At 44.4% G+C, this 25,127-nt stretch overlaps 1 protein-coding gene across 10 annotated transcripts in view; it reads right to left on the bottom strand.

Moving 5' to 3' along the window:
* The window catches only part of SNCAIP (synuclein alpha interacting protein), a 163,234-nt gene extending 143,579 nt beyond the window's left edge, over window positions 1-19,655 (bottom strand). For 4 of the 10 annotated variants that reach the window (XM_069591690.1, XM_069591686.1, XM_069591680.1 and 1 more), the window contains exon 1: window positions 19,126-19,472. The gene's annotated coding sequence lies outside the window, so the exon portion shown is untranslated. Of the gene's footprint in view, window positions 1-6,307; window positions 6,425-19,125; window positions 19,473-19,605 lie in introns of those variants that run through there. The other 6 variants (XM_069591687.1, XM_069591683.1, XM_069591688.1 and 3 more) reach the window with 3 other exon arrangements.
* Between the last annotated feature and the right edge of the window lie 5,472 nt (window positions 19,656-25,127).

Below are 25,127 nucleotides of genomic sequence, written 5' to 3' on the forward strand. Positions count from 1 at the left end.
ACACTGAGGAGCCTGAAATCTAGTGGAGGAAAATAAACAACCTGTCACCACATACTTGTAGAAAAATCTCACCCTGACCTGGATGGAGGCAGTGGTGCAAAGGAGTGAGCAGACAGGGTAAGCAGTCGTGAAACAGGAAAAGGAAAATGCCCAGGAGACTAACAGACTGGAAATCACAGGCGCTCCATGTCATTGAAAAAGTCTGGAGAAGGGTAGGGGCCCCAGGAGGCTGGACAAGCAGGCAGAGCCAAAATCCTATGGATTTGTATGTTATGCTAACATTTTGGATTTTATCCACAGGCAGTGAGGACCTGCTAAAAATTTTACTAGCTGTCATTTATGCAATAATTAGAAATATCAACCTGGTAACCATGAGATAACTGAACAGAAAGGGAGATGGAGCTGGGTTAAGAGGTTGCAGGGGTAACCAAAGAGAAAGATGACAGCAACCTAAATAAAGATACTGGAACTAGGCATGAAAAAGAGACAATAATGTTGAGAGTAACTGAATAAATAGGGAAACATATTGAGATGATGTCAGGAGATACTGGGGGTTCCAGAGAAGAGAGCGTCATGGATGACTACCTTGAAAATTGGGGCCATTATCTAAACTAAGAATCAGAACAGAGTCAAGGTCTTGAGGGAAGGGTGATGGGTTTACTGTGGGAGTGGAGATTTTGTTACAGCCGATTAAACATCAAAATGTAGGTAAGCAGAGGACAAAGGGGATCTGTAGCTCAGGGCCAGAGATAAAAATTTGGAAGTCACCAACACAGATGATAGTATGAACCCCAAGCATAGATGACACAAGAGTCTGTGTAGGGTCATTTATTAATATCACTCATCGAAAAAGATAGAAAGGCTCCCTTCTTATATACTGCAAAACAGATAAAGATTTGGCTCCATCTAACAGAAGCAGAAGATATTAAGAAGAGGTGGCAAGAATACACAGAACTATATACAAAAGATCTTCACAACCAAGATAATCATGATGGTGTGATCACTCACCTAGAGCCAGACATCCTGGAATGTGAAGTCAAGCGGGTCTTAGAAAGCATCACTACGAACAAAGCTAGTGGAGGTTGATGGAATTCCAGTTGAGTTATTTCAAATCCTGAAAGATGATGCTGTGAAAGTGCTGCACTCAATATGCCAGCAAATTTGGAAAACTCAGCAGTGGACACAGGACTGGAAAAGGTCAGTTTTCATTCCAATCCCAAAGAAAGGCAATGCCAAAGAATGCTCAAACTACCGCACAGTTGCACTCATCTCACATGCTAGTAAAATAATGCTCAAAATTCTCCAAGCCAGGCTTCAGCAATACGTGAACTGTGAACTTCCAGATGTTCAAGCTGGTTTTAGAAAAGACAGAGGAACCAGAGATCAAATGGCCAACATCCGCTGGATCATCAAAAAAGCAAGAGAGTTCCAGAAAAACATCTATTTCTGCTTTATTGACTATGCCAAAGCTTTTGACTGTGTGGATCACAATAAACTGTGGAAAATTCTGAAAGAGATGGAAATACCAGACCACATGACCTGCCTCTTGAGAAACCTATATGCACGTCAGGAAGCAACAGTTAGAACTGGACATGGAACAACAGAATGGTTCCAAATAGGAAAAGGAGTACATCAAGGCTGTATATTGTCACCCTGCTTATTTAACTTCTATGCAGAGTACATCATGAGAAACGCTGGACTGGAAGAAGCACAAGCTGGAATCAAGATTGCCGGGAAAAATATCAATAACCTCAGATATGCAGATGACACCACCCTTATGGCAGAAAGTGAAGAGGAACTAAAAAGCCTCTTGATCAAAGTGAAAGAGGAGAGTGAAAAAGTTGGCTTAAAGCTCAACATTCAGAAAACGAAGATCATGGCATCTGGTCCCATCACTTCATGGGAAATAAATGGGGAAACAGTGGAAACAGTGTCAGACTTTATTTTGGGGGCTCCAAAATCACTGAGGAAGGTGACTGCAGCCATGAAATTAAAAGACACTTACTCCTTGGAAGGAAAGTTATGACCAACCTACACAGTATATTGAAAAGCAGAGACATTACTTTGCCAACAAAGGTCCTTCTAGTCAAGGCTATGGTTTTTCCAGTGGTCATGTATGGATGTGAGAGTTGGACTGTGAAGAAGGCAGAGTGCCGAAGAATTGATGCTTTTGAACTGTGGTGTTGGAGAAGACTCTTGAGAGTCCCTTGGACTGCAAGGAGATCCAACCAGTCCATTCTGAAAGAGATCAGCCCTGGGATTTCTTTGGAAGGACTGATGCTAAAGCTGAAACTCCAGTACTTTGGCCACCTCATGGGAAGAGTTGACTCATTGGAAGAGACTCTGATGCTGGGAGGGATTGGGGGCAGGAGGAGAAGGGTACGACAGAGGATGAGATGGCTGGATGGCATCACGGACTCGATGGACGTGAGTCTGAGTGAACTCCAGGAGTTGATGATGGACAGGGAGGCCTGGCGTGCTGAGATTCATGGGGTCACAAAGAGTCGGACATGACTGAGCAACTGAACTGAACTGAACTAAATGTTATCACCTGCCTTACAATTTCTCAAGTCTGTTAGATCCTAACACTCTCCCTGAAGTTTTCTGCCTGGTGATCTCCCGCTTGGCCTTAAACTCTTAAACCAAATGTCAATTTTCCTGAGAAACCTTGATAATCTGACCACTTTCCTCCAGATTCTAGGTGGACTTCATTACTCCGACCCCTTCCTACTACAGCACTCAGCCTACGTCTCTACTATTGATAGCCAATTATGTTCTCCACTAGATAGAAAGTTCAGAGAAGGAATGACTGCCTCTACACAGCAAAGGGTATTAAAGCATGTTTACCAAATGATTGCATAAAGCAGCATGTCCTTCATCTGCAAACACCATCCATTACTCAACTTAAAAAACCTATGCCTACATCTGTTTGGCAAGCAGCCATGGAAGGTTCTTGGGTATAGTGTGATATTTTTAGGATCACTTAGTATGATCTACTAAGAACTTTATTTTATTCCCACACTGCTGGTATGTATGCCGACACATCTGATGTGCTGAAAACAGTGTTATCATTTAGAGTAATAACTACGATGAATGTACTACTAGTTCCTCTTGGTGACTATGCCACTGTATTTCACTCAATATGAAAAAAGAAAATAAGAAGAGAGAAAATCTAAACAGAAGTAGATGGGTGGAAGGAAGCAATGGGAGGCTTTATGAGGGTCAAGTGGGAGATTGCTATGGCACTTGGATATGATGTCTCCTCCAGAAAGGACAACTTAAGACAATAAATAAACATATAATTAAGAAAGTTTCCATTGGTTTTAAGTGCCCAATATATAAAAGGCACATTCATTATAAAGAAAGACAACATCAATCTTACCTGGATGTTCTTTTGAAGAAAATGTTAAAGAATAAAAAGAGATCCAAATGTTCAAACAACAATCCTTCCTTCTAGAAGCATTAGCCTCTCTGGAAACAAGATATCTGTTTTTGCCACTTAGCTCCTTGAATGGAAGGGACAATCTATAAATCCTCATTTGGACTGACTTCAAAAGGCCTTTCAGATTGCTATCCCTCCCTTGACTCTACCTAACTGTAAAAAAAAAAAAAAAACAGAGAGAGACATTTCTGAAGCCCACTTTCTTTCTAATTTCTTAGTGAATACGTATACAATTTTTCCAAGATATATTGAAAGATGCATCCACATGTTCTGAAATTTCAACAACTATGACAAATTCATTATCAAATGGAAAGACATTGTAGGATGTTTAGTTTTTCAAACTGATCACTGCTCCTTCAGGGAATTCATTAGTTTTCATTCTTGCCAAACAGTTTAATGAGTGTACTATAAGCTAAAGATGAGATGGCTCCAATTATCACAGAGTGGCCTGTTTTATATGACTTAAGAACGAGAACTCTTCGATGGTAGTAAGAAAAGTGCATGTTTGCAGAAAATCTACTATACAAGCATCATAATGCTGGTCTTTTATTCAGCTGTGAGTATAAATAAATAGATCTACCCTCTAGAGTCTGTAAGAAATTCAGTGCTAACGATCATATATCTTCATACCACCAAGAGGGTATAAATGTGAAAATGCTGAGCCCTAGCTCTTACAGTAATTAAGGTGAAGATGCTGAGGTGTCCATGACTCAACACAATTTTACTATTTAGCGGTCACAAATAGAATGTATTATATTTGGCATATCCATTCACTCCAAGTAGGTTATGTTTTAAGTTAGTAAATACTTTGAAATTGTAACTTTCTTTTCCAGACATTATTGCGACTCTGTACCCTGTACAGAAAAACAAGGACAAAAATCTTCAATTCACTTCTTCAGTTCTAGAATGGAAGCACTGAGTGCCTTAGCTCTTGACTTCTCTGTTTCACTTTTTCTGCTTTTAACATCTGCAACATGGTAGTTATTTTCTTCTTGTCTTTTAAAAACCTGAAAACATCGTAATCACAATGAATATGACAAACCCAATATTTTGTAACAGACAACAACTGCTGATGATAATCATATTTAACCTTGTTGAATACTATTATGAGTTGGTCATTGTTTTAAATTCTGCCTAAACCACGTCATTCTTACAATGACCTCTGAAACATTTGTGCCAGGTTCCCATGAGGAAACGAGTGGCACAATCAAATGCAATTTGTGGGTATTTTAATAAAGAGACCATTTGCAAAGGTGTGGGCTGGGTTTGAAGAAACTACAAGAGATGGTGCAGTACCCTAAGCTAATAAGACCAAAGGGGAGCAGTTATCGGTATGAAATAGCTGCAGGAGGGCATAGTTCCCATAATTCAGAAAGTAGCCTTAGGGAGATGCTCAAGTGCCAGGAGCTCATCTCCTGCTGATGCCTCTCACTGACCAAACCCAATCAGAAAGCAGGAAACAAGCCTGCTGATTCAGTCCAACTATCTCAGCACACAGAGTAGGCTGAGAACGGAATAGAGTGGATTAGAATCCATTTGATACCATTCATCCCAAACTTACTTTGAGTAAGTGAAATAATCAGTAGGTATCTGGTAGTGAAAGATAAAATCATATCAAAATATCCAGAGGTTCAGTAAGCTGCCCCAGATCACCCACACACAGTAAGAGACTAAGCCAGCCCGTGCTCCGAGACTCATAACCAGCGTAGCAGTCTGCCTTCATGCACCGTCTCCGACCCACACCATTTATAAGCACACTGTTGGGTGTTTCAGGTGACAGCGAGAATAACAAAAAATAATCAACACCCTCTAGAAGCTTGTAACCTGTGTGCCAGTTTTGTTCTCTCACCTTTCCATCTTACTACTATCAAATTTCCAAATTCCCTTCTAGCATCAACAGTTCCATAAAAGCAGGTCTTAAGACTTACAGTTCCTTCCCTATTCCAACTAGTGGCTGAGCAGTGAGACCTTCCATCACAGAGTATTTTGCCCAAGTGTTTGACAGTATCCTGCTTCGGAGAGATGCTCTGAACATAAATTACACAGCTTACACGATGATATCTTTTGAGAAGTCAAGCGTTTATAACCTCTATTCACTGCACTGAAGTAAACCTTCAGTCTTATAATTGATACGTTTACTTGCAAGACATGCTGAAGGACTCACTTATCCAGCCAGCATGTATTAATCATAAGAATGAACCTAAAACTGTGCTAGGTACTTGCAAAGACTGAGAAACATTTTTACCAAAATCAACAAGAGGTTTTCTAACAGAAATGAGCCCTTAATTATCCAGAGGGAAATTTAAAGTGTGGTCCCTTGGACTGCAAGGAGATCCAATCTGTCCATTCTAAAGGAGATCAGACCTGGGTGTTCTTTGGAAGGAATGATGTTAAAGCTGAAACTCTAGTACTCTGGCCACCTCATGTGAAGAGTTGACTCATTGGAAAAGACTCTGATGCTGGGAGGGATAGGGGGCAGGAGGAGAAGGGGATGACGGAGGATGAGATGGCTGGATGGCATCACTGATTCGATGGACGTGAGTCTGAGTGAACTCCAGGAGTTTCTGATGGACAGGGAGGCCTGGCGTGCTGCAATTCATGGGGTCGCAAAGCGTCGGACACAACTGAGCGACTGAACTGAACTGAATCCCCAAGAGTGGGGCTTCTCAGGTGGCAAAGAATCCGCCTGCAATGCAGGAAACACGGGTTTGATCCCTGGATCGGGAAGGTCCCCTGGAGGAGGAAATGGCAACCAGTATTCTTGCCTGGAGAATTCCATGGACAGAGGAGCCTGACAGGCTACAGTATGGGGTCACAAAGAATTGGACACAACTGAAGTGACTACGTATGCATGCACGCACTCACCAAGAGAGGTCATGAGCACATATGCTGGGTGCAGTCAGGATCCTGTCCCTCAGCAGTACCCTTCTCAAAAGACATAATCTCCCCAGATTCTTCTGAGTTTGGATTTAGGATAAAATCCTGTAATAAGCACAGGCCAATCAAAAGCTGTTCCTCAACACAAACAAGGGTTCTGCTATTTTCCATCTTTTAGGAAGGGCCTCTGCTTTGAAACATCAGCCCTGTGTACAAAGGCCTGACTCCAACAGATCAAACAGAAATTTGTCCCTGTGGGTTTTTTCTTAGTTCTGCTTTTGAGCTTGGGGAGGCCATTCTTTCATGCCTGATCTTGACTGAAATAGCACATAGAAATCTTTCGTCTTTTTCAGGAACAAGGCAAATGAACTGGCATCGCTACCCCCTTTCATGCTGTGCAAGCATTAGCTTTGCATTTTTAAAAACTATTGTACAATGTGTCATGCGGTGAGGTTTGCCAAAGAGAGGGAAAGGGAAAAAGGAATAGCAGAGTTGATTTCCTGCATGCAAGTTTTAATGATTTTGGAAAACCATCAACTTGGATTAAATGCTGATTCTAATTTGACAGCTTCCCACTAATGGCGAAAATGCACAGCCATCAATTAGCTTCGTGATAATTCTACATTAAAGAACAATCTATTTCCTCGGTAATTCTAATGAATGGACAAATTCATTTCATTAAAAACTCAAATACTTGATGAAGCTTATTTTGTCCAAGAGCTCTAGGTAAGATCTTTCAAACACTCTTTCAAACATCCTCGAAATGTTTGCTTTAGTGCACATACCTGGGCTTTCTGTGGCCAACAAAAGCTGCAAGACCTGTGCCGCATGAAATGCATTCACATACATTATGAGACAGAAACAAAGAAGAACTAACTGACCAAGTCCCTTAGTAGGAAAAGCTTATGTCCCTCTTACCAAGTCAATCTGTAGCTTGTGAAGAGCTGTTATTTCCTAGCAACAAGAGTAAACACTGTGCTACATTCAGGGCCCAAGATTTGTAACCACGTTAATCTGCGAGTACTCAACTTAATTAAAGATTAGACTTTTAAATTGTATTTTTAGTGCACAACAGTACTGTTAAATTATGATGATCAGCGGCTAAGTGTGCTTATGTCTGCAGAACTCGGGGAGTAAAAATGAATCATTTATTTCCATCTTGATATGACTGCCCTTCTCGGAGGCGCTTTTCTCCGAGTTCACGGGCCTTGGAGTTCATTGGAACTGTATGGCTAAAACACAGCTTGGAGACCTCATTTATGAAAATTCCTTTAAACCTTTCACCACTTTGACAAATCCAGTCCAAGTTCACCGAGCCAATTCAAAAGTAGCTCTCGGCCTTTTATAGGTTTTCAATTACACCAACACAGCAACACCAGAGCCGTCATGTGGGATGAAGGACACTGCAGATACGGAGAGCCACGGGTTCTTCTCAAGAGAGGCAAACGAAAGCAGCTTTCCCAAAACTCGAGCCAACAGATGAAAAGCTTTGTCTGTCCTGAACCATCCTCGACTTATTAAAAAGACATCATCAAATTACTTAAACATGGTTAGTGTTTGGTTATCTACAATAGGATGTATGCTATGATGTTTCTAGTTCTTTAGAATTTACTCTGCAAAAATATTGGCAGCTACTCTGCCCTCCAACTGTTCCAAATACAATTTTTTTTGAGAAATTGTTCAAAACATTCTCTAGACTTCATTCATCCTCCTCCTACATAGTGTGTGACAGCAGGATTTACTTCTCCCTGTATGCACTCTGAGAAACAAAACCTGCCAGCAGGTCAATGAGCTTTCCAGGTTGAAAATGGGAATCAACTGGAAGACAGAGGTTAGGCCTGATTCCACTTTCTATTTCAATGCTCCCTCTTTTCTGAGACATGAGGTCCTTAAAATGCTTATATGACTTAATAGATCAAACACAGATATTTTCTCCCATTTTCAAACATTTGACTTTATGTGAATATGTGGTTTGTATGGTATTGTGGCAGCACCAACCTTTGAGACTTGGTAGAATGAATTATTTTACACAGCATTTTTCATTAGGGTAAAGTAGACAGGCAAGCACATGAACGTTAGTTGGTTAGGGGCACGTGCAAAATTTAAATACTGTACGTGCAAAGGCAAACTAACTCCGGCTATAAATCTCCCATTCTCTCAGAGGGTGTGGTCATGACTCTCAAACCACTGGAAGCACAGAGAAAGCTCATCATCACGACTGCAACAGCTCCCTGATGCTCCCTGATCCCCTCTCTGTGGATTTAATATTCTAGATGTCAGTTGGCCTTCTTTGCAATCTCAGTAGGAGGCTTGTCCAGTGGATGAGGTTAGTTTTGGTATTCGGCCTGTCCTGCTTTTTTCCCCTTCTGTTAAATAAGACCAGTGTGATTTAACATGCTAGACTGCAATAAGTTCCCCTGGGATTCAATACTAAAGGAGGCGTAGCTTACAGCACAATTCCAGGCTATAGTGTTCCTTCTGACTGTCCATTCAGTCTGACTCCAGTGTGGTTCTGTGGCACCAGAAAGAACCAGGAATTGAAAGGCAGGAGCCAGGGCTGGGAGGTGAGCCTCATATACCAGTCTCTTCAGTTCCTGAGATTACATACAACCTCCCCCTCCTTCAATGCATTCAATGTCACAAATGCCAACTGTGGGCTCTGAGACACTGCACTCTACACCAGGGACAGAGAGATGACCGACACGTTGCCTATACTCTCAAGGGCCCAGGTTCAAGAGTGCAGGCGATCGAGTACAACACCTCTTATGGGGTGACAGAGGGGACGCAAGCTAAGTGCTCGGGGGACAGAGGTGGTGGTGGGGGCTGAGTCTGCCCTTGGGGCTCCCAAGGCAGACGTCAGAGCCAAAGCCTGCAGGCTGCAGTGGGAGCCACCAGCCACATGCGGCAAGTGAGCATGGCAAACGTGGCTGGTCTGAGTTAAGAATAAAGTATACCCAGTTATACTCAATATCTTGTAATAACCTATAATAGAAGACAATGTAAATATATATACATATATACATGTATAACTGAATTACTTCATGATATACCTGAAAATAACATAGCATTGTAAATCAACTCTATTTCAATAAGAATTAACATTTTTTAAATAAAATCCATCCAAATTTCAAAGAGTTTGGGAATGCAAAGAATCTGATTAATGATATTTAAAAATATCAGTTACATGGGGAGATGCTAATATTCTGGATATACTAGGTTAAGTAAAACATTGCATGTGTGCTCTGTGTACGTTCTCAATAGCTTCAGTCATGTCCAACTCTTTGCAACCCTATGGACTATGTAGCCCTCCAGGCTCCTCTGTCCATGGGACTTTCCAGGCAAGAGTACCGGAGTGGCCTGCCATTTCCTCCTCCAAGGGATCTTTCTGACCCAGGGATCGAACCTGAGTCTCCTGCATCTCCTGCACTGGCAGGTGGATTCTTTACCACTGAGCCACCAGGGAAGCCCAGGTAAAACAATATTAATTTCACCTGTTTCCTTTTACTTTTCTCACCATGTCTACTGGAAAATCTGAAATGAACCATGGATTCTATTACTTGCAGCAGGTAGTTCTGGTCACCAGCGGATGCTTGGGGAGAAAACCCAGGAGGCTGTCTTGGGGTGTTGTGGACGAAAGGAGAGAAGGAGCCACAGAATGAGAGAAGGGAAAACACGGGATCTCACGAGGGGCTGCAAAGAGGAGAAGAGGCTGATGGTGTGTGTGCTCCCTGAAGAGCACTTATCATCGGATTCATCTGCAGCAGACACACCATTACATGAAGGCCAAAACAAGGACAACAGTCACATCATCAATAAATGAGAAGCAGGCTCTGATTCCCAGGGAGCCATGTTCTACTGGGACCAGACTGACCAGTCAGCCTGTCTTCGTTCCATCTGCGGCTTGTCGTCTAGTCCCTCTGCCTTCTCCCCTGCAGAAGGGGCCTGAGAGGAAACCACTTTGCTTATGTGTCCCCCTTTCCAGCCTCATCTGCTCCAGCGTTACAGGAGGCTCCCGTGGCAGAAGCAGCCACTAGACCAACTTTGTCAACAGAGAGGCTGAGGGCCGTCAGGACTGACAGAGGCTGGGAGTCTCCCTAGCGGGGTTTCATGCCTCACACAGTAAGAGGAGCGGGCGCGGAGGCTGCAGGAAGGAGCAGTGATGCAGATCGGGGTTCAGCGTTTAATTCCACACTCACCACTTGGCAGCTGGGTGAACAATATGTTCCTTCTCTGAACTTCACTTAGGACAGCTTAAAACAGGGCTCATCATGCACGTCTTTGGGGCTGGTTGGCTATGATGTTCTTTTCAGAAAGGACTGGCACATGGTGAGCATGATAAATGGTTGCATGTGAGTACATGGTAAACACTCAACAATGGCTATTACCGTTCTTCCAGATTACAGCTTTTAAGCAGGTTTTTAACCTGGAGTATATGGAGCCGGGGGAAATCCACAGATGGAAACTCTTGAAATCAGATACACAGTGTGTGTGTGTGTGTGTGTGTGTGTGTGTACATCTTTTTTCTCTAAGGAAAGAATCTATTGCTTTCATCATACCCTCAAAAGGCTCTCAGACTCAAAACAGGTTAAGAAACATTCTATGGCTTCCAAAATCTTTAGCTCCTTTTGTGTACCCTTAGTATATGTTTCAGTGTGGTTCTCAGAATGAAGCCTCTTCGGTGTCTGTTCAAGAGACCTACGCATTACACACAACAGGACAACCTCTGTAAGAGGCTTCTATTGTCTGGCCGCAGCAGAAGCACAAGAACATGATGGGAATTTCTAAGGTAGAAATTCATCTTGATTTCAACTACCTACAGAACTGGTGTCCTTACCTCTTTAAATGCATCTCTTCCCATGGTGTTTCTGACATAACGGATGGCCAAGGGAGGCAGCTGGAATGTTTTACTCTTAGGAAGTGGTCACTTCATTTTAGAAAAACAACGAAAGCATCATAACAGATGACTCAGAAGAGCCCAGTCAGAGATGGGGTCTACTCCTCAATGGCCCAGCTGAGGGTCTGGCAGCTCTTCAGTCCCCAGGAAGGGAGAGCTTAGTGGCAAGCAAGCTGCTTCAACTCTTTACATGTTAGTCTTCTCAGATGGAGAGAGAGGATGATAACTTAATACCTCCCTCCTAGAGCCTCTGTGAGGATTCACTAAGAATAAATGGAATGCCTCTGAGCTGGTAAGTACCCAACACAGAGTAAGCACCACAGATATTAATTAATAGATGGCCTCTTTATGGTAGGAAGGAAAATTATTCCTCATCTGATCTCTGAGCCATAGATTCTAGCCTTGATATTCACTTTGGGCCACTTGCATTTTCCCAGCTCTTTTCTAAGGTAGCTTTTAGTGACCAAGTAGGAAACAAGCAGTTGGGAGAACTGATGGAAAAGTGTTTGAGCAGCATTTTCAAAAGTAACCTGTCTTCATATCCAATGATCCGAGAAGCAAATGTGAGAATCAAGTTAAAGGAAACAGAATCAAGTTAAGGTGATCTAAAAGAAATCACCTTAAAAACCTGAAGGTTAACAACTCAGTACACATATCTCATTCATTCATTTTAAAAAATATCCCTATGAGAGGCACTGTTACTAAGCACAGGAATATACAAAGACGATGAAGGGCGACGCCTTGCTCGAGACATTCAGAGCAATGGCACAGACAGAAAGTATACCCAATGCTGTCCCACAGGGTCAAGTCCAAGGCAGGGCAAAGGTTTCTCGAAAGAGTAACACTTGAGTTGTGTCAGGAAGGAGGAACAGCTTTTCACTAGGTCAAGAAAGGAGAAACAATACTCCACAGAGACCACAACAGACACAAAAGCATGAAAATGAGAGAGAAAATGGACACTCGGTGACCTTGAGTGCTAGAGAGGTCATCACAGCATGGGGAGTACGTGGGCAGCTAGAAGTCACTGCGCACCCTCCTCCCACCCATCCGCTGTGTTCAACAGGAGGCAGGGCACACATCGTGGGGAACCCCAGAATTTATGGTCAAGAGCTTGGGCTTCTTCCCCAGAGCTATGAAATTTCAAATGGTTCTTTCTTTAAAAAATTGAGATACATCTGACATATAACATTACAGTAGTTTCAGGTGTACAATATAATGATTTGATATTTGCATATATTATGAAATGATAATCACAAGAAATCTAATACTATGCAATATAGTATTATTAACTATAGTCACCAGGCTGTATATTATAGCCCCATGACTTTTATTTTACCGCTGGAAGTTTGTACTATTTGGCCATGGACATGTGGTTCAATTTTAACTCTTTGCTCTTTAGAAAGAACTCTCAGGTAGTGGTGAGGAGAACGGCTTGGTGGGGAGAGACTGGGAGCAGCATTTGAGGGGTGACTTGGGAGGAGTGAAGGAGTAAAAAGCAGTGAGGATCTAAACCAGGGGTTTCCAGCCTCCAGGATTTAACACCTGATGATCTGAGGTGGAGCTGATGTAATAACAATAGAAATAAAGCACACAATAATTGCTATGTGCTTGAATCATCCTGAAACCAACCCCCCACCCCACCCCACCCTGACCCTAGTCCTTGGAAAAACTGGTCCCTGGTGCCAAAAAAGTAGGGGATCGCTGATCTAAACCGACGTAGGGAAAAAGAATAAGACTGAGAGATGGATCTGGAGGCCCTGGTGATTGGTTAGGTGGAAGTGGAAAGGAAGATGGAAAGACCAGGGCCATCCCCAGGTTTACGGCTTGGTGGCTTAGCAAGATATACTATGTCCTCCAGGGACAACAGATGGAACAATAGGTATCTTCTGCTTACACAGCCTCCACTCTCTTTTTTTCAGTATTTTCTCTTTAAAACCCACCCGTTTCCTGCTCTCAGGTCACGGGGTTTAGGAGGACTTCACTGACCACCCTCCCCCCATAAACCTCCCCACCCTCCCATACACTTTCCCTGGCACCCAGCTACCCCTCACATAGACTCCCTCCTGCTCCTGAAGGCTCCAGGACAGGACTGGGCCCATCATCAGGGCTGAGCCAAGGAACATATTCCCAGTCTCTGGCCAAAAAAACTGGTTCGGGCATGAGCATATGATCAAAGTGGTCTAATTAGAGTTAATCCTGAATTACTCTCTTTTCCCACAGGGATTAAGTCTAAAGCTGCTGATGAACATTTTACCACCATGAGGAAGACAGAAAATCAGAACTTGGTCCTCCGTGAACTTTTCCAACACAGGAGCCAAGATATGTCCCTTCCTTCCTACTTGAACACTGGGTTTCTGTGACTTGCTGCCAAGAGTCCCGACAGATACAAAAAGTAAAGACAATTGTGTTTCAAAAAACCCCAGGGTCTATTTTTGTAACTGGGATTATAAAAACCTGTATTTCTGTGACACAAATACCTTAAAACATTTCAATCTACAAAAGGCATTTAGGGGACTTGATAGCCAATTCTGCGAATAATGAAAATCCCAGAGAAGGAAATGGCAACCCATTCTGGTATTCTTGCCTGGGAAATCCCATGGACAGAGGAGCCTGGTGGGCTACAGTCCATGGAGTGGCAAAGAGTCAGGCATGACTGAGCAACTAAACCACCACCATCAGTACCTTACAACATTTCAATCTACAAAAGGTATTTAGGGACTTTATAGCCAATTCTTCTGTGAATAATGAAAATCCAGACCAGACTGCTTTAGAAAATGTTACTGTGGCAGATAATGGCACATTCACTCACTAAACTAACGTTTATGGAATATCTTCTGGGATATAAAAAAGTGTGGGCTTGGGTTTGAGCTGGTCCATCCCAGGCCCTTCCATAAAGCACAGCTGTGTGTGCCCCTGAGCCGAATTCTGGGATATGAGTGAGGCCAGATGTTTCAGGCCAGCCTGACAGCTGCACTCTATGGTAGGGAGGCCACCTGAATTTCAGACAGGCCACCTATAAAACAAGGCTGGCGAAGCAGCACCTCCACTGAACCCTCAGGTGAAAGAAAAGAACGTGTTTTGCACTCCTCTCCCCTCTAATAAAACGTCCACTGACGTTTACAGAGGAGCCTACACAGTGCTGGCTCTCTCCTGCCACTAGCATGGGTGTTAACTGTCACAAATGCACTGGCATCTCTATGTAAATATGCCTAAAGTGTCACCTCCTATCCTGCCCACTTCCCAGTAGCTGCTGCTGCTGCTAAGTCGCTTCAGTCGTGTCCGACTCTGTGTGACCCCATAACGGCAGCCCACCAGGCTCCTCTGTCCCTGGGATTCTCCAGGTAAGAATACTGGAGCGGGTTGCCATTTCCTTCTCCAATGCCTGCATGCATGCTAAGTCGCTTCAGTCATGTTCGATTCTGTGCGACCCTATGGACAGCAGCTCACCAGGTTCCTCTGTCCACGGGATTCTTAGGCAAGAATACTGGAGTGGGTTGCCATTTCCTTCTCCTCCCAGTAGCCAGGCCCAAAGAAATCATCAAGTGTTCATCTCTGGCAGGGATTTGTTGGTTCTGCTGCCCTGTGTCCATTCTCAATTCTGACAGCAGTGCTCCCAAGTCCTTTGAGGAAGCACCCACCTACTCCCCCATTGTGTGCTATCTGAGCAGGGCTGTCAATGAACGCTTCTGGCTCAGCAGTGTGCCTGCCACTCAAACTAGGCCAAAGGAGTTCTTCCTGCTTTGCTAAGTACAAGGGCAGAGCCTTCCAAGGGCCAACAGCCAGCTGTGTGCCTCAGGAACAAGACCTTCAGTTTCTACTCCCCAGCTCCCCAAAGGAGTTCTGTTTCTATCCTGAGAGTGGTTCTGACTTCCCTTTGACTCTCAGGATATCCTCCAGGTTGCATTTGTTTTCTGTTGCTTTACAACTAGAGAAACATAACTGTATACAATCCACTGTGATTTAAACACTAAGCAATTGTAACATTCATAGTATACTCTGCAGCTTATAAAGCATTCTCACGTTCATTTATCTCTTTTAATCAATCTTCCTGGCACCGAATTTTTCACCTCCCCCCAAATAAATCACTTATTGATTTCTCTATTTCTCACAACAGCACAATCATTCTTTCAGTCACTTAAGCTTTTTTAAATCTCATAATGATTCTGACTCTAGGCTTTCACTAACCTTGTATAATCAGTCACCTAATCCAAAATATGGGATCTCCCAGATCAATCCCTGCTTCCCAGGTGGCACTAGTGGTAAAGAACCCACCTGCCAATGCAGGAGATACGGATTCGATCCCTGGGTTGGGAAGATCCCCTGGAGGAGGGCATGGCAATCCACTCCAGTATCCTTGCCTGGAGAATCCCACGAAGAGAGGAGCCTGGCCAGCTACAGTCCATAGGATCACAAAGGGTTGGACAGGACACGACGGAGCGACTTAGCCCAAATGCACAGATCAATCCCTTCCTTTCCATCCTCTCTGCCTCCACCTTTGTCAGAGCCTTCCACACCCTTCAACAATGGATTGCTGACTCTGCTACCAGCCTACTGTCTCCAAACCATCCTCACACCACTAGCATAGGATATAGCTAAAATTTTATTATCGTTGTCATTCCTTTTCTTTCTGTGGTTTACAGAACAAAGATTACAGGACAATGATTTATAGGGCAATTCCCTAAACTCAATTCTGGGCTGTCTCCAAGTACACTAGCTTACAGTACGCTATCCCTCAGCACAAAAACATTGGCTGAAACAAGCATTTTCATACACATACTAGGTTGAAAAAAAACTGCCACAAATTCTTGCAGCTCCCGCTGACAGCAAGTAGAGTCTTTCAATACCCTCTTGAATCTGGGGAGACCCTGTGATTTGATTTGGCTGAGGGGAAGGTATAGCAAATATAATGCAAGCAGAGGCTTAAAAATCACCTTAAACTGGGGTTTGTTCTTTTGCCGCTCTTGGAATACTGCTTGTCTGTCACATAAAGAAGCCCAGGCTAGTCAGCTGGAGAATGGGAGGCATGCCACAGTTACCTGTTAACCTGACCTAATAACTATCAGACATAAATGAGACCATCCTAATCATCCAAACTACCAGGTGACTGAAGATATCAGAGGAACTCAGCCAAGAGCAGCAGCAGAACCACCTCACTGAACCCGGCTTGAACTACCAACCACACAATTGCAAGCAATACAGTCATTTTAAGCAATGATTTGGGGCTGATGTGTTACACAGCAATGGATAACCGGAAAAACATCTAAGCTGACTTGGTTACTTTCTCATGGGAATTCCTTTTCAATTACTGCTCACTGTCTTGTGCAATTAATCATAAAATATTAATCAATCAGCACTTTTCCAGGACCCAGCTGTCAATCATATCAATTAAAAATCAAAAAATTAATCATTTCAACACATATTTTGATCAATAATTTTAAAAGCTTAAAAAGGAGTGATAAGATATATAAATTATAAAATATAAAATCCTATTATCTACAGGCATGAAATCATGCATAGTATACATATTAGTAACCACTTTATTGAATCATTTCCAGAAAATCAATTCTTGCAAGTAGAATCTGCACACCAATCTAAGGGGCACAAGGAAACAAGCATGTAAAGGTACAAGTTCCACAGAAGCAAATGTTTGATTTTCACCAGGAAATTATTTTTCTCCCAAGACACCTATTTCTCCTATGTGGTTTGCAACCCTAATCTGACAGACTGCCAAAAAACAAACTTTCTATTCTAAGAGTGTCACTTGATTCTCTTGTTGGTATTCAATTAGATTTTGCATTTAAAAGAAAAAATTCCCTGGTGTTTCTTATAATGTTGCACCTGCTCCTTGGGAGATTTCCTCTTTTGACAAGAAATGCCTTCAATCTGGCAAGAAAAATGACTCTAGGCTTTCTCTGATAATATCAAAGATCATTTGTTTGTATTAGATGTTTATGTGGGTTTTCCTCCTCTTAAGAGCAGTAAAATACTGCTGCAATTCCCTCCAAGACAACAGTGCACAGAAAGTTTCTTGGCCTCTGTCCTGAATTTCCACTGTACACCTGCACAAGACCAACTAGTGGAAAGTGGCAGAGCTATGACACAGTAGGCAGAGAAACTCATTTGCCTTAGCCCCTTCCTTTTGGACATCCATACACAGTAGCAAATGTCAAATCAATAACTGCAGCATCATTTCAAATCTACCATATTGTAACCTTTCCTCATGAAATGCTTGCTCTAGATAAAATGAAGTTTATGTTCAAAGCTGTATTATTTATTTTTTTAATATTTTATTTCTAACTGAGATGTCCAAAGATCCTTAAGAGAAGCACCACCTTCTTTCTGTGTCTAGACTTGAAACTCCTACATATTTGGGTAATCTTCAGTTAATACTGCCTTCCAGAGAGACTTCTGCAATGGAAACAAAATGTCACACTTTTTCAAATAAAGGACACCTGAAGGGTGTCTCCCTAGACTCCAGCCAGGCTGAACGTAATTTAACATTGAGATGCATCAGAAGTACCCAACAGACATTCTCTAGATGTGAACCCATTAGCATACTGCTTTCCTAAACCTTATCCTCTCTGTCTTTGAAAATTTCAATATATACAAAGGAAATACAGATTTCAACCCATTCCCAACTGGGACGTCTGCTCCATAATAAGAGAAATAGGTTTTTGCCTTTCTGCAGATTCAGCAGGGAAAGCCATGCTTGAAAATGATGTGTTTAGAGTGACACCTTGGAGAACTGACACCCTCTGCACACATGCAATCCTCATAAACCTCCCCAGACAGCCCTTATTTCATTCTGCACACTGCACCCTGGCTGGGCTCCACAGCACATGGTGTGTGGTGAGACTGTCCTGCAGCGGTTCTCCCTTCCTGGCGGCTCTTTGATGGACAGTTGTCGGTAACAGCCAGGAGGAGAGGGGTCCAGCCACCAGCAAGTGAAAAACGGGCCACCGACAGTAAGCTTCCTTAATTAACTTTCCCAAGGCAAGCCTGTTCCCACAGGAAAAAACACCACGTTTCCCCTCTCCTAGCGGTCCATTGAAAATGAGCAACAATGCTGTTGCCTTTTTGTTTCCTAAAGACTTTCTTCCCCGCAAGCAGTAGCGTGTTCCTCAAAGAATGCTAGTATTTCCTGTGGAAACTGTATGGCTGCCAGTAATGGCTCATAATTTTCCCTCTTTTCCTTTCGTAAAAATGAAATAAACAAAACGTGGCATTTGACAATAGCCAAATTACCAGTCACCTCGCTTACCACCTGCAGATGAGAGACATCACCGCGAAAGGAGGCCAGGAGAGAAACACTCCTGGCTACAATTGACCCGGACGAGCGGGGAACACAGGACAGCGCCCGAGGGTGGTGCCCTAGAGAACCGGGCAGCCAGCGGGCGGCGGTGCCCAAGAGCGAGGGGCTCCCCTTGGGCCGCGCGGCAACCCCAGGCGTCCCTCTTTCGCGATTACTATTATTGTCGGTACTGTTTCTGTGACTATTACTTCGTCCCTGGTTACCTCAGTTCTTAGGAGCCTCGGCACTGCCCATCCCTGCCTCCCACACCATCCCAGGTGGCAGGAAGAATAACCACACGAAACCGGCAAAGGAAAAGAGCAATCCTTTGGAACCTGGGGTGGGGGCTCCTCCCCCCTCCCTCAAGAAGAAGAGAAGCCGCTTGGCAGGCGCCGCCAACGTTACTATAGAGACCTCCCCCCAAACCCTTTCTGCAGAGGCACCGCCGCCACTCGAGCCGCCGGGATTCGCCGCACAAAGGGGCCCCCCCCGGGGCTCACGGCGGGGCGGGGGGCACCCCCGCCCGGGTCGCCCGGTGCAAACTTGGAAAGGCTCAGTCGCTCGCGCCGTCGCGCCCCACCCCCGTCTCCCCGCGGCGCCCACCCCGGGACCTGGACTCACCCCGGGCGCCCGGCGCTGCGGCTGCTCAAAAATGCGGACGGACTGACGGACCGACGGACAGATGGACGGCGGCGGCGGGAGCAGGAACCGCGGGAGCCGGCGGGCGGCGGCGGCGCTGCCGCGGCCCCGCTACGTCACAATGCGGCCGGGCCTCCGGCGCCGCTCCCCCCCGGGCCCCCCAGCGGGCGCGCGGCAGCGGGAGGAGGGCAGCCCCGGGGCGGCGGGCGCGGAGCTGGCGCGGAGGGACGCGGGGCGCCGAGCGCGGCGCACCGCCGGGCGGGGGCGCGGTCTGCACGGCCGCGGCCGCCGCGCCCTCCCGCCGCCGCCGCGCGCCCGGCGCCCGCCCCCCGGCCCGCGAGCCCCGCGCGGCCTGACTGACGGCGACCCTCCCCCGCCCGCCCCGCGGCGCCCGCCGCGCGGCGGCCCCCAGCCCCGGCCGCGCAGCCTCCGCGCCCGCGAACCTGCTCTTTTCCTCTGTACCTTTGGCCCTCGCACCTCTGTGTCTCTGCTGCTCAACTGGCTGTCTCCGATCTCCTCCCCTCCCACTTTTTACCCCCTTTCGCCTCCGGCCCCCACCCCTGCTGGGCGGCCTCTCCCCCCACCCCCGGGAGATGAAATCGCCCCTCACCGTGATCCCTGCGTCAACCGCTGCCATCTCATTGGTCCCCAACCCATTCCAGGGTTCCAGCCTCGGCCGGGCAGAGACACTCGGGCAGGGGGCGACGGAACATGGGCACGGTCCTGGGAAACGGCCCTGCTTCGGGAGCCCCTTGGCAGAGGATCTTTGCGTTGGCACAGTCCTAAACCCCAATCCTCCCCGCCCGCCCCCAACCCGGTCTCGCCCACCCTCGAGGACTTCGCCAAGGAAGGCAGGCTGAGGGGTCTTTGCCCGGAAGGTTCCGTGCTCGAGTATGGGTGGTGGATGGAGGAGACTTTGGTCTGAACTGATGGTGTTTCTAATTCAGCAACGTTTAATACACCGACGGCCCTTTAGTAATATGAACTTTAAGCAGCTCTGTCTTGATTGGGAGGGGGCGGGGAGCTGCTGGACGAGGCATCCGTCAGTCAGCACTGGTGACTGACTCTTTCCTTCCTTATTTCCGAAGTGAAGTCTGGAGGAGTGGAACCATTGATGCTAACCTTGGCTCACGATCGTCTCGCTCTTGCCCTTTGGAAAGCTTTAAATGGTTTTTAAGAAGGCTCTTTCCCCACCCCGGCAGAGATGGCTCAGAGAAGCTCACTCAGCAAAGCCTTTGAGGGCCACTGTCCTGCTCCTGGGTGTGGCCGCTTGTCTGATGCTGCTCCAGAGCAAAGTGTGAGGAAGCAAGTTCTCTCGTCTGTCTGCTTAGGGGCCGCCTGGTTCCCTTGCCAACTCCGGAGGACAAGAGTGGCGCAGCGATCCTGGGAAATTTGACCCCATCTGGGTTAGTGGCAGTGGGATGTATAGCATGTGTAAGGCTGTCACTGAAAACATATTACCAGTAAAAAAGGAAGGGCATGGTTGTTTAAAAACTGTGGTTGCCTGGATGACTAGTGTAGTCCCTGCGAGGTCCGGGGGCTGCTGTGTTGGCGCTGCAGGGAAGAGGCCCCAGTACTATCCGAGGACACACCCAGCCCTCCCTGCCCTGGACCTCTTTGGATGAGGAGTACATAGTCTCTGAAATAAGGACTGCCTTGAAGGCCAGCAGAAGACATTTCACATGCTTTTGATTCCATTTCCAATTGAGAAACTAAATTTCTCTCTCTGCTGTCTTACATAAACAGCCGAAAGTATGTTCTGCCGGTGTGGTAATTTGTTTACTGTAATTCATCATATATAAGACTTTAAGTACATACACGGAAAGTGGCTTCACAATTTGAAAATACCCACTATCCCTCAGAAAATGTAAAATCAGATGACATATGGCACTAAAAAATACTTGAAAATATTGGGTTTAATTCTTTCACATCTGGTTAAAATAAAAATGCCTTTTTTTTTTTTTTGCCTACTATAAACTCTCAGAAAAGCACATCTTGCTTCCATCCAGTAGATATGGATGGAGTTGGTGTCACCCTTGATATGTTCTATACACAACACACTTTTATTGCCATCCTCTTAAATATTTTGACAGCCTGCTTTTGAAAAATCAAATTTTAACATTGAAGGAGTAATTTTTTGAAGTTATACATGGCTATCTCCTTCCAACTGCCTTAAACATCTAACAGTAAGTAGACCAGTGTTACCTCAGTGTAAACGGTTCAACAAAGAATGGCTATGATCCTGTTACATGGACAGAAAACATTGCTGAGGAGAGAAAATATCGGTTTTGTGTAGCGAAGGAAGAGCATGCTATAGTCTAAAAAAGCAGTCTTGAGATATTGTTTCAGAAATTTTCCCATTTTTTTTTAAACTTCTTTTGTTATGGTTCATTCTAACATGTATTTGATTGCATATTTACCATTGTTTCCCTGTGATTATTTTTACACTGTGCCTTAAACCTATGCTTATACACACAGGCAATGAGTTTGCTTTCACTTGGACCATTTGTTGGCTTGCTTCTCCTGTGCACAGTCTTGCCAAATCCTAAACCACAAACTGATACACCAAAGTGCAGAAGTAGTGAAGTAACTGGAGTTGAAACAGAGCTGCTAGATTTTAGATTGGATGGCAAGAAAGCCGCCTTTCTCAAAATAACGCTGACTTTTTATTAAGTTAATAAGTTGCTCTGCCCACTCCTTCAGTGGCTTCTTACTACCAACTACTCTCTGACACTCAGTTTTCTATTCAAGCAGCTGCCTCTACAGGCTAGTACTAACTATGGAATGGCTTAGCAGCCATAGCTACTAGATCATTTACCCCTTTTTAGAACTCCCAGGCCTGCACAGCTTGGAGTGTGCAACTCTTAGAGCACTTATTTCTGCTTCACGTCCATTTCTTCTCCCCTACTATTCAGTTGTCAGTTTCCATTCATGCCAGGGAGTTCATATTACTCATATTTGGATCTTCATCACTGAGCAGATTTTTATATTCAAGAGTTAGCTACTGAAAATAATTAGTACAGAAATTCATTTCACTGTAAATCATCTGCCAAAGAGCTGCCATGTAATTATTCATTCAATTATTACAATTAAACAGCTGCCTCTTTCTTTTTACCCAGTTTCCATAATATATCTTTATTGTGCTACAAAAATTGAATAAACCTGCTACAACACTGCCAACGATCAAATAGAAACTGTTCTTTTTTCTTTTCCCCATTCTTTAACTGTTGATTTGCTTAATAAGACATCCACCTCTGCATTAAAGGCTCTGATTTTTATTTCTCATTGCAGAGTGTGAATCACTGAAGAAAGCCCTGTTTGTGGTCCTTTCTGATTTCTGGTTGGAACCTATAATTCAGTTGGGCCCATGCTTTTGGGCTTCCCAGGTGGCTTAGTGGGTAAAGAGTCCAGAGGCAATGCAGGAGTCGCAGGAGACATGAGTTCTATCTCTGGGTTGGGAAGATCGCCTGGAGAAGGAAACAACCCATTCCAGTATTCTTGCCTGGGGAATCTCATGGACAGAGGAGCCGGAGAGGTATAGTCCAGTGGGGTTGCAAAGAGTCTGACAAGACTTAGCACCTAAACAACAATGTATCAAGAATACTTCACATGCAAATATAATTGTATCAGTCATGATAGGTTAGGTTATACTATAGTAACAAACATTCAGGAAACAAGTAAAAACTTCCACAGCTCATTAAAAATGCATTTCTTGTTCTCACTGTATGGTAATTCCAGGTCAGCAGCATCTCTGCTTCATATCTTTTTCACTTTAAGAATCCAGCCTAATGAAACAGCCACTAACAGCAATATTGCTGGTCACTCTAGTGAGGGAAAGCGAACTTGAAGGTCTTATATGGGAAATCAAATACTCCAGCTCAGCAATTATACAGGTCACTACTGGTCACAATTCATTGGCCACAACTAGTCATGGGCTCCACTTCTCACATGAGAACGAGGAAGTGCATCCTACAATATGACCAGACATTTGGTAAATAATAAGATAAGGAGATATGAACGTACTACAATTTACTGTAGATCTTATAAAACAGGAGAAAAGTCTTTGTGCATTTTACAAAAAGCCATAGAGCTGAAGTATAGAAATAGATGATAAACAGAAGTATAAATTCTATAGCAGTTCTAACTTCTGAAATAACCACAAAATCAAGAGCAAAGAAATGTGACTGACATACAACGATTAGGAATCTAACTTTTGAACACTTTTGAGTTTCTTCAGACAACCTTTAAACTTCTTTCAGTTCAGTTCAGTTCAGTTCAGTCGCTCAGTCGTGTCTGACTCTTTGTGACCCCACGAATCTCAGCACGTCAGGCCTCCCTATTCATCACCAACTCCCGGAGTTCACTCAGACTCACGTCCATCGAGTCCGTGATGCCATCCAGCCATCGCATCCTGGGTCGTCCCCTTCTCCTCCTGCCCCAATCCCTCCCAGCATCAGAGTCTTTTCCAATGAGTCAACTCTTCTCATGAGGTGGCCAAAGTACTGGAATTTCAGCTTTAGCATCATTCCTTCTAAAAATCCCAGGGCTGATCTCCTTCAGAATGGACTGGTTGGATCTCCTTGCAGTCCAAGGGACTCTCAAGAGTCTTCTCCAACACCACAGGTCAAAACCATCAATTCTTCGGTGCTCAGCCTTCTTCACAGTCCAACTCTCACATCCATACATGACCACAGGAAAAACCATAGCCTTGACTAGATGGGCCTTAGTCGGCAAAGTATTGTCTCTGCTTTTGAATATACTATCTAGGTTGGGCATAACTTTTCTTCCAAGGAGTAAGCGTCTTTTAATTTCATGGCTGCAGTCACCATCTGCAGTGATTTGGGAGCCCCAAAAAAATAAAGTCTGACACTGTTTCTACTGTTTTCCCATCTATTTCCCATGAAGTGATGGGACCAGATGCCATGATCTTCGTTTTCTGAATGTTGAGCTTTAAGCCAACTTTTTCACTCTCCTCTTTCACTTTCATCAAGAGGCTTTTTAGTTTCTCTTCACTTTCTGCCATAAGGGTGGTGTCATCTGCATATCTGAGGTTATTGATATTTTTCCTGGCAATCTTGATTCCAGCTTGTGCTTCTTCTAGTCCAGCGTTTCTCATGATGTACTCTGTATAGAAGTTAAATAAGCAGGGTGACAATATACAGCCTTGACGTACTCCTTTTCCTATTTGGAACCAGTCTGTTGTTCCATGTCCAGTTCTAACTGTTGCTTCCTGACCTGCATATAGGTTTCTCAAGAGGCGGGTTAGGTGGTCTGGTATTCCCATCTCTTTCAGAATTTTCCACAGTTTATTGTGATCCACACAGTCAAAGGCTTTGGCATGGTCAATAAAGCAGAAATAGATGTTTTTCTGGAACTCTCTTGCTTTTTCCATGATCCAGTGGATGTTGGCAATTTGATTTCTGGTTCCTCTGCCTTTTCTAAAGCCAGCTTGAACATCAGGGAGTTCACGGTTCACATATTGCTGAAGTGTGGCTTGGAGAATTTTGAGCATTACTTTACTAGCATGTGAGATGAATGCAATTGTGCAGTAGTTTGAGCATTCTTTGGCATTGCCTTTCTTTGGAATTGGAATGAAAACTGGCCTTTTCCAGTCCTGTGGCCACTGCTGAGTTTTCCAAATTTGCTGGCATATTGAGTGCAGCACTTTCACAGCAGCATCTTCCAGGATTTGAAACAGCTCAACTGGAATTCCATCACCTCCACTAGCTTTGTTTGTAGTGATGCTTTCTAAGGCCCACTTGACTTCACATTCTAAGATGTCTGGTTCTAGATTAGTGATCACATCATCATGATTATCTGGGTCGTGAAGATCTTTTTTGTATCGTTCTTCCATGTATTCTTGCCACCTCTTCTTAATATCTTCTGCTTCTGTTAGGTCCATACCCTTTCAGTCCTTTACTGAGCCCATCTTTGCATGAAATGGTCCCTTGGTATCTCTAATTTTCTTGAAGAGATCTCTAGTC

The sequence above is a fragment of the Ovis canadensis genome, chromosome 5 (genome assembly GCF_042477335.2).
Source record: "Ovis canadensis isolate MfBH-ARS-UI-01 breed Bighorn chromosome 5, ARS-UI_OviCan_v2, whole genome shotgun sequence".
Taxonomy (NCBI): Eukaryota; Metazoa; Chordata; class Mammalia; order Artiodactyla; family Bovidae; genus Ovis; species Ovis canadensis.